This window comes from Sorex araneus, chromosome 2 (genome assembly GCF_027595985.1).
Source record: "Sorex araneus isolate mSorAra2 chromosome 2, mSorAra2.pri, whole genome shotgun sequence".
Classification (NCBI taxonomy): domain Eukaryota; kingdom Metazoa; phylum Chordata; class Mammalia; order Eulipotyphla; family Soricidae; genus Sorex; species Sorex araneus.
Window position 1 is genome coordinate 118,690,043 of NC_073303.1, and position 10,513 is coordinate 118,700,555.

Genomic DNA, 10,513 nt, shown 5'->3' on the forward strand with positions numbered 1-10,513 from the left:
ATTTTAACAGAATTCTTCTTACCTTGGTAATAGTATAATTAACAGTTCAAAAACAAACTATCCTGAGATGATAAAAAATTCTGGTGATACATTATTTCCATAGTTAGGAAAACTCAAAAATAGATCCATATTTAAAGAATATTGAAATTCAAAACTACATGCTAATGCTTGATAACTTAAAAATAATATTCTCATAATTTCTTAAATATTATCTAAAGTTTAGACAAAAGAAAAAATAGCTCAACTAGGAAAGAGAGATGTTTAGCTTGGCTCTATATACACTGATGCTTTTACTTAAGATTTCCAAAAAGTCTAATGCAATAAAGACATCTTTAATCAGACAACCTCAAATGCCTCTGTAGATGTGAGGGAAATAAAAATGCCAAACAATCCATCAGTATTCCCTCTATGTCAGACACAATTAGCAGGAAGAACAGTCTCATTAGGAATTGTTGATTTGGCAACTCTCAGCTATTGGAGATTTTTCTTTGCTAGCTGAAGGGTACTTTTGTGGCATCCCCAAGTCAACCCCTTTATAGTACATTATTTTCAAAGCCAACACAAAGTGTAATTTCTAAAAAGACTTCTTGGACAAAGCATTTTGAGAATGTATAAAGCAAATGAGTGGAAAATCACACAATCCACTGAGGAACATTTAAAAATCAAGTCTGTAAATTTCCCAGAAATTTCAGGCACTACTGAGAGATTAAGTTCCCACCCCCATTTATTTACCTAAAACATAGACTAGTTAATATAGACATATAAATAATGATGCATACATCTGCAACTCATGGTGACAACTTATACAAAGTTTAAACCAAGATTGATTCTTTTTTATATTCAGATCAGAGAAAATGTGAACAATATAGAAAGCAGTTATTTTCATTATTCAAGAAATGAATTTATTGAACATAATACATATGAAATTATAAAGAAATCCAAGCATGTGATAAATTATTAAGTTTTGAAGCTATGACAATGTGAAGAATTACTGAAATTAATGAGGGAAGACATAAGTTGTCCCCGAGGCAGACTATTCAAAGAAGAAAGGCATCCCAACTCTTCAAATAGTAGGCCAAGAAAAATAGCCAAGGGGATTCTCATGAAAGGTTTTGAAACCTTTCTGAAAGAGTGAAAATATTTCACTGCCTCTTTCTTTTGATGAGAAGTCTCTGGAAACCCTCAAGGAAATTCATGATGAGAACCCAAGTGAATACATAAGTAATAATCATTAGTATTAGTGGCAGCATACAACCATTAGTTCAAATCAGTACCACCTACCCATTCAGTGATTCATATGTACATTTGAATATGTATATATTCACATGTAAAGTGATTGAAATCATTTTATGGTTAATCTTTGTTGAAGGAACAGGAGGCTCCCAAGTGATACTAGGAATGACCCAGAGGTTCCGCCAGTGAAATTCAACCAAACAAGCCAATGGGGCTCAATGCAAGAGCCCAAAGATGAGATGCTACTCTGGTCTTGTGGTGCCAGGGATACCCAGGCTGCCCCGCAGTACTGGGGCCTTCTATCAGTAAACCAAGAATCTCCAGATTTACACCCCATAGTACTTGGTGGGGCTGAAGCGATAGCACAGCGATTGGGCGTTCACCTTTCATGCAGCCCACCCGAGTTTGATTCCTCCGCCCCTCTCGGAGAGCCTGGCAAGCTACTGAGAGTACGGAGCCCGCATGGCAGAGCCTGGCAAGCTACCCATGTGTATTGGATATGCCAAAAACAGTAACAATAAGTCTCTCAGTGAGAGACGTTACTGGTGCCCGCTCGAACAAATCGATGAACAACGGGATGACAGTGACAGTGACAGTATTTGGGGGTTCATGTGGTGCCAGAAACCAAACAAGTGCTAGACACCAAACTTGAGTGTTACCCTAAATGCTGTATTGGCTCCTGGTGCCGAATTTATGGTTAATCATGGTAGCAAATTTAGGAGTAGAAATTTTTATTCCCACATTGCATATTAGGAAATAGAAGTTTCTCCAAATTGCACAGTCTGACATGACCAAAACAACTTCAATTATTCTCAACATAAGTAAATTATAAAATTTTGGGGGTTAGTTTTGGAGGAGGGTCACACTTGATGGTGCTAAGGAGTTATTCCCAGCTCTGTGCTCAGGGGTCATTCCTGGAGGGGTTTGTGAGAACTTAAGGGGTATTGGGGATAGAACCCAAGTTGCCTATGTGCAAGGCAAGCACCCTAACTACTGTACTATCTCTCCAGCCCCTAGCATAAATATGTTTCTGTAGTTCATCCAGTAGCACTGCTGTCAATCTATTAATAAACATTTATTGATAACTTATCATAGGAAAGATACTCTTATGGAATTTACATTTTAGGAAAGTTTTTCAGTGACTGAATTCACAGAATGTGTGATGTATCTTAATATCTCGAAATGAGAATTGAGAAATTAAGAAGCATTTCTATTTGAGTGAGTAATAATTACATAACAACTAAGAAAATAAAAAAAAAACAAGCTAGGAACATAAGATGTCCAGGAAAGTAAAAGTAATTTAATATCTTGAACAGCTGCACTATCATTTACATAGTCAAAATTTTGTAAATTACAAAATACTGCCATGATCAAAATTATAGTGCTAACTACATCCATAATATGAGGGTGTGGGAACCGTGTTTATATGTGGTAGGATAGAGAAAGAGAGCTAAATACTCATTATCCATAATAAAAGTCTCCATATAATGCTTAAAACTGAAAAGTCAAGAATACAAATGTGGTAAAAACATAAATGTAATAGTGGTCAAGAACTGGAAACAACCCAAAGGCCCACTGATCAATGGATAAAGAAGATGTGATAAAGACAGATATCACACACACACACACACACACACACACACACACACAGAGTGGAATGTTACTTCACAACAAGGACAAAATTCTGACATCTGTAACACCAAAGGACTTGAGTGTTAATTATACTAAGTGAAGTAAGACAGAAAAAAAATAAACACCACATGACTTCACTGATATGTGATGTATGAGAGCAAGTTAAATAAATAAAACAAAAACATAACGGATTATTTTTAAGTTTGCTACAGGAGTAAAATTATCAGAAACTTGAAAATCAATTTAATGACAAAAGTTAAAAGGCAAAATGGCCTGAGAGATAGTAGTTAGTAGATTGCCTTGCATTTAGCCAACCCAAATTTGATCCCTGGCACCTGATATGGTCTCCCAAACCCAGCCATGAGTGATCCCGAGCACAGAGCCAAGAGTCAGCTCTGAACACTGCCAGGTGTGGTCCCCAAACCAAAATCAAATCAGAACTCAACAAAACATAAGTTAATCAAATAGGGGCTGGCAATGAACCTTAATAATGGTGTACTTGCTTAGTGTGTGTGAGGGCTAGGTTCAATCCCTGGAACTACAAAAATAAATTAAAATAATGTAAATAATGTTAAATAGACATAAGTAAATATGCTGATGCCAGTGCTACAGTTTGTGCTAATTAAACCACAGTCCAGTATGAGACACTGGTGTTACCCACTGGTGTCAGAATAAAGAAATAATGAATAAGCAAAGGAAGTTATAACTTTCTGATTCTAAACCATCTGCATACAAATTCTAATATAAATTAAAATAAAAGTTATAAGTAATGATTTATATACCATGTGAATAACTGAGTAGAATAACAAACATACTAAGTACTAAAAAGGTTCTGGCATTGTGAAAAATAATGATTAAAGACAGGTGAGGGGAACACAAGACAAAAATCTTTATCTGATATTAAAGGAAAGATGATGAGTATTTGAATGAATATACTGCTAGTGGAGTCAGAAAGAAAAGGAACAACATAGGGATCAGAGTGATAGCATAGCGGGTAGGACATCTGCCTTGCACTCAGCCGACTGATATGGTCCCCTGAGCACTTCCAGAAGTGATTATTGAGCACTGCCAGAAGTGATTACTCAGTAGAGCTAGGAGTTACCCCTGACTGAAAAAGCCAAAAAAAAAAAAAAGGAACAATTTAGAAGATAGTGTAGAAATAGAATAAGAGTTGGAGATTAATGTGGATACAGATATATCTAAGCAAAAATACAGAAAAAAAAAGGGAATGTCTATATGTATTTAGAGGTCTATAATCTGAGTTTCAACTAGATAGAACTTCAAAAGTAGTTTACTTATTGGTTCATAACAGTAGGCAAATTATACTTTATTTTATTTGTAAATATAAAAATTTTAATTTTAATGTATTATGGAGAATATTAATTCTTTATTAGTTTTATAGATTGTATCCTATGCTATATATTATAAATATGATTTTGCAATTTTAAAAAAATGATTATACTTTAGGTTACATGTTCATGTTAGCACTGACATTCATGGATTTAGTGTACAGTCACCTCACCTCACTACCACCAAAGCTGTGGTTTTTGATGAAGAGAAATTCCTAATTTTATCGTGGAATTTATTTGGTTTTCCTGATCTAAGGATTAGTGTCTTTCAATAATTCTGAGTAATTCTATCATGTAGGTTCATTTTCCTTGGCATTCTATCCTTGGACTGTGGTTGATGCCTAGACTGAAGTTGAATTCGTCCAACTGATTTTCATTTGTTCCTGCCAGTCATCTGGAGTACCACCGACCGAGAATATTCTCAGCTCAATTCCCCACGAGGTATTTTCAGACCCAATGAGGGTTAGCTTATCCTTGCATAGACTTAAGGAAGTTTTTCCATCTTCTCTTAGCATTAGTTTCAATACAGGCAAATTTTCCGGGTGTTCTTGTCATTGTCTCACCCCTCCCATCTCTGTTTTATGTAAGGGTTTTATGTTTTATGTTTGGTTCCATTACGTTTGCTTCCTACCATGGGTGGATCCAGAGTTTGAACAAGTGACCCCCATTTCCCATGAAGCTGTCAAAATAGAAACTTGATAGTTCAGGATTCAGCAGAAATCCTGAGAGCAGAAATTAGGTTTGACACTTATCTTTTATAGTTCCTACTTCACTTTTAGTTTCAAGTTGGCTTTTGTGCCACTCATCAGTATACATATTATGTACATACATACATGCTTTATCCAGTATTTTCACGTCTGCTCAAAGGATAATTTAGTGTGACCTATGTCCAAAAATAGGTACCCAGATGTTCGTCTTCCTTTAGTGTTTAAACTCCACTTTCTTGATTCCTCTGTGGCCTTCTGTTCCATTCCGCTCTGCTCCCTAGAGCTCTGCTTTATCTGCAGGCCTGTGCCAATGCTTCTTTGCCACAGGAAAGGTAGACTTAGTCAATGAGGTTTGCAATGCTTCTTTGCCACAATGAAAAGTGAACTTATTAGTCAATAAAAACAAATAAACCAAGCCTTTGTGACTATTGTGGTAATCCATGTTTCGAGGTATCTGAGACTTCCAGGGAATAAAGACAGTCAATCGCTACTACTAAACCTAAGGTTCCACCTACCCTGTAGAACAGAGACTTGCCAGGGAGCACTAAAATATACCATGCTCTTGTTAACTTCCTGTGTCAGTGTTCTATGTTGATGGAAGTGATATTTTTTGATAACTAGTGTTGTGTAGCCCAAAAAAGCAGTTTTAATAACAATTTGAAGTTATCAGAGTAAGATTCATTTGAAATTAAATTATGGGTTTGCTCATAATAGTAGATGATCATTAATATGAATATGTATATTCAAAGGTGATTGTTTCTGACTATTATTTAATAAAGGAAACTAAGGGTAGGCTAAAGATTAGGAGTGAAACAGCTGGGCTGGAAATCAATTAAAATCAGAAAAGGAGAAACTGAGGTGATGTCACATGAAAATAAAAGTAAAACATGTAATTTAATGTACCAAAATCATCAACAAGTCACCATAAGTGTTGTAACAGATCAATGTGGGTGTGCAGGAAACATACATTGTGTGTGTGTGTGTGTGTGTGTGTATACGTGTGTGTACTAGAAGTCTGGATGGATATTCTCAGCTTTAGGTTATTAGGTCAAACATTAAATAAAATACCCTATATTCAGATAGGAGGTTGAACAAATTGAGAGACTTAAAAGAAAATAAATAGTTCATCTCTCTAACCTAAAATTCTGTGTAATAAAATGTGGCTTGATCTTAATCCAGCTAGGTAAAGCATATGTCTAATAACTCATATTTGTGAAAAATAAAATAGCATGTAGTTAGAAAGTCATTTTTAAGTTCAATCAACATAAACCTGAGTTAACCGTCTTGCTTAACTTTAAGTAAAGTTAGAGTACATAAAAAAGCACATTCCTAAGAGTTAAAGAAATGAAGTAAATACAGTTAAAAGGGGCTGGAGTGATAGCACAGTGGTAGGGTGTTTGCCTTGGATGCAGCCGACCTGGGTTCGATTCCTCCACCCCTCTCAGAGGGGCTACTGAGAGTATCTCGCCCACATGGCAGAGCCTGGTAAGCTACCCGTGGCATATTCAATATGCGAAAAACAGTAACAATTCTCATAATGGAGATGTTACTGGTGCCTGCTCGAGCAAATCGATGAGCAACGGGATGACAGTGACAGTGACTGTGACAGTTAAAAAAAAACTCAACCTCTACTCACTGATTAATTGATTTAGCATATTCCAATGTTTATTCTTTATGAACATAATTATATACTGTTATTCTGATCACCACAGAGCTACACTAACCAGATTTGAACATTGTAGTTCTAATGAGCTTTATCCTTAGCACAAACTGAGTTGATGCATAGATAACCTCCTCATTCAAATTTTCCCTTTTATCTAATGTTCAGAAAAGTAAATTAAGAACTAGTCACTTGCTTCTGGGATAAAGGAAATTATTTTAGTGTATTCTGAAAGGAGGGGTAAAGCTAGGGAATTCAGAAAGTTCTGGTCATTTTTGACCACACCCAGTCTAATGCACTCAGGCTGACTCCTGTTTGGAGACTTTGAAAACAACTATATACACCATATAGGTTCAGCCTTTGAGTCTTACATTTGTGTTGCCTGAATTGGCTTCCAACAGTCACTATCTTATTTCATGCAATCCGAATCAGCCACAATGTCAAATGTCCTTCTGACTAAATCATACGGGGGCAAAACTGCCAATGCAAGCAAACGGCAGGCGAACAGAACTTTTAGCTAAGTTTAAAAAATGCAAGAACTAGTGACTGACTCAAGTCAAATAAGCAACTGGGTTTGTAATGTCTTCAGTTGATTAAAGTGAAACAGAATAATTCTAAAAATCCAGTGAACACCACAGCAAAGCAAAGATATGTTTAGAGATTTCCAAAGAGGAAAATAATCAGGGACAATTGAAATACTTGGTAAGACAGGAGTGAACTGGTTCCAGTTTACACCAGAAGTTCAAGTCTCTTACTTCACTTTCAAAGACTGGGAGACCATCCAATTTCTTTCCTGCTGATACATTCATTCATAGCGAATTACATTTATTTAAAGATGGGCCCTTATGGTTTTGAATGTTTTCTATAAGCAGTAGAACAGGTTACAAAGCAACATATTTCGTATTTGCAATAGGAGGAAGGGAGGTTGCTCATGATTTCACTTTTTATTTTTCATATTCTTCAGTTCTGACCTCAAAGGTGTTCTTCCCTTTTTTGTTTTGAAGTTTGGTGGTGCTCAGAGCTTCCTTCTGGCTCTGTTCTCTAAGATCACTTTTGGTAGGTTCCAGGACCAACCAAATGTGGTGTCAGGGATTGAACCATGGTCTTTTTTTTTTTTTTTTGGCTTTTTGGTAACACCCAGTAATGTTCAGGGATTACTCCTGGCTCTGCACTTAGGAAATAATACTCCTGGAGGTGCTTGGGGGACCATATAGGATGCCGAGGATTGAACCTAGGTCAGCCAGGTGCAAGGCAAATGCCCTACCCTCAGTACTAAGACTCCACCTCCCCCCCCCAACTCCTCAGGTAATTCTTGTGCAAGACACATGCCTGACCTATTCACTGCACCATCTCTCTAGCCCTGCCCTGCTACTCTTGAAAGAACATGTGAAGTTTTATGGTTTACATAAGAAAGATCAACATTTTTGAATATAGAATGTTACAATACAGGTCCATAAAAGGATTGATCCCTTTCAAATCCTCTTTGACATAATTTTTGGCTTTAGATAATTCTACCTGCACTTTTAATGCAAGAAAGAGTCTTATAGTAGACTATTAAGGTATAAAAGAAAACACTTAAAATGGAAAGAGAGCAACATCTCATACTCCTAAAAATATCTGCATCACAGTTTGTCACATGCTCTTTAGAAATGAAGATCTATTAAGTACAGCACTTAAATGGTAATGATTTTGATCTTTTTTTTTCATTTTTAAAAACAGGCTCTAATGGAACATTTGTGTTTCTAATTTTTTCTCTCCCATGGCATAAAACCAGCTTGCTATTTTCCAAATGGTATTCCATTTCAGGGCTTTGCTACAATGCTACTCATCTTACTAATTTCCTTAGTAGCTGTATGCAATGACTTACACTGAGATACAGCAATGTTTTAAGTGTTGTCACTACCTAAAATTAAGTGAAAATATTAACCTAGTAACATATGTCATCATTTACATTTGTGCCACAAATCAGTTCTTTTCTTTTTCTTTGCAGGAAGAGGGGACTAGGCCACCCCTGGTTGTTCTCAGGATCACTCCTGGCCATGCTCAGGAGACCTTATGGGATGCTAGAAATTGAGCCTTTGTAAGTCTCACGCAAGATCCCTACCCGCTGTACTCTCTCTCTCTCTCTCTCTCTCTCTCTCTCTCTGACCCCCTTTTCTTTAATTGTGTCACCTCTACTTAATGTTATGGATCCAGTTACATTTCAAAGTTCCATAATAATTTTTTTTTTGCTTTTTTGGGTCACACCTGGCGATGCACAGGGGTTACTCCTGGCTCTGCATTCAGGAATTACCCCTGGCCGTGCTCAGGGGACCATATGGGATGCTGGGATTTGAACCCGGGTCAGCCGCATGCAAGGCAAACGCCTTACCCGCTGTGCTATCTCTCCAGCGCCTCCATAATAATTTCTGTATGTTTCCATTCTGTAAATCTGGATAAGTGGCAATGCCAAAGTAGAAGACACTGCTTTTAATATATATTTTCATGTCACTAAATCAATATTTCAAAACATTTTACATACCATTCTGAAACAGTATTTCCCTATTGCCATAAAAATTGAGTATTAAGGCAGAGAAATACATCAAGTAAGGTGTTCACCTTGCAAGCAGCTGACCTGGGTTGCGCCCACAGCAATTCTAGACGTGAACTTCAGCACAGAATCAGGATTAAGTCCTGGGCTCAGGTGTATACCTAAAATTCTAACATTACCCAAAAATGGAATGCTAGGGTTTTTTTTTTTTTGCCTTTTGGGTCACACCAGGCAATGTACAGGGGTTACTCCTGGCTTTGCACTCAGAAATTACTCCTGGTGGTGCTCAGGGGACCATATGGGATGCTGGGAATGGAATCTGGGTTGGCCGCATGCAAAGCAATGCCCTACCCGCTGTACTATCGCTCCAGCCCCGAAATGTTAGAATTTTTTTACATAGAAAAAAAACTATATTTGAAAAGAGATGCTCTGTTTTCTGTGATTAACATGGCATTCAATACATAGGAAATGGTACTGTTTTAATTAAAAAATAATCTGTTGCCTAGTATAAAGCTGAAAGTCCAATGAGTTCTGCATCCCCTGCGACTGTTACAAATAAAATTAGTAAAAGTATTATTTTAATTCTAAACACCAAGCAGAACTGATCCCCACACCCAGAACTCCAGTAACTCTCTAATTTATTTTTTTTAATTTATTTTATTGAATCACCATGTGGAAAGTTACAAAGTCCTCAGGCTTATGTCTCAGTTATACAATGCTCAAACACCCGTCCTTTCACCAGTGCCCATATTCCACCACCACCACCAAAAAAAACAAAACAGTATACCTCCCACCCCCCACCCCCTAGCCCCCCACCCCCCTTGGATAACTGATAAATTTCACTTCCTTTTCTCTTTACCTTGATTACATTCCATATTTCAACACAAAACTCACTATTGTTATTGGAGTTTCAACACAGAACTCACTATTCTTTTTGGAGTTTATCCCCCAAGAATACGGCCCTATTGACAAGGAAACATTTGATAATTAGTTTTCCACTGATGAGAATGAAGAGATATTTCAATGATACATGAAGGAGATGGACTGGAGTGATAGCACAGTGGGTAGGGTGATTGTCTTGCACGTGGCCGACCCAAGTTCGATTCTTCCATCCCTCTTCGAGAACCTGGCAAGCTACTGAGAGTATTCCGCCCACACAGCAGAGCCTGGCAAGCTACCCCTAGCATATTTGATATGCCAAAAACAGTAACAACAAGTCTCACAATGGAGACGTTACTGATGCCCGCTCAAGCAAACTGATGAACAACAGGATGACAGTGCTACAGTGCTATGAAGGAAATGCTTGTCCATGTCTAGTTTCAGTCACCTCATTAATAAACATTTACAAGCCACTTAAAAAAAACTATCCAAATATTTTTATTTATGATTCAAATTTTGAGAA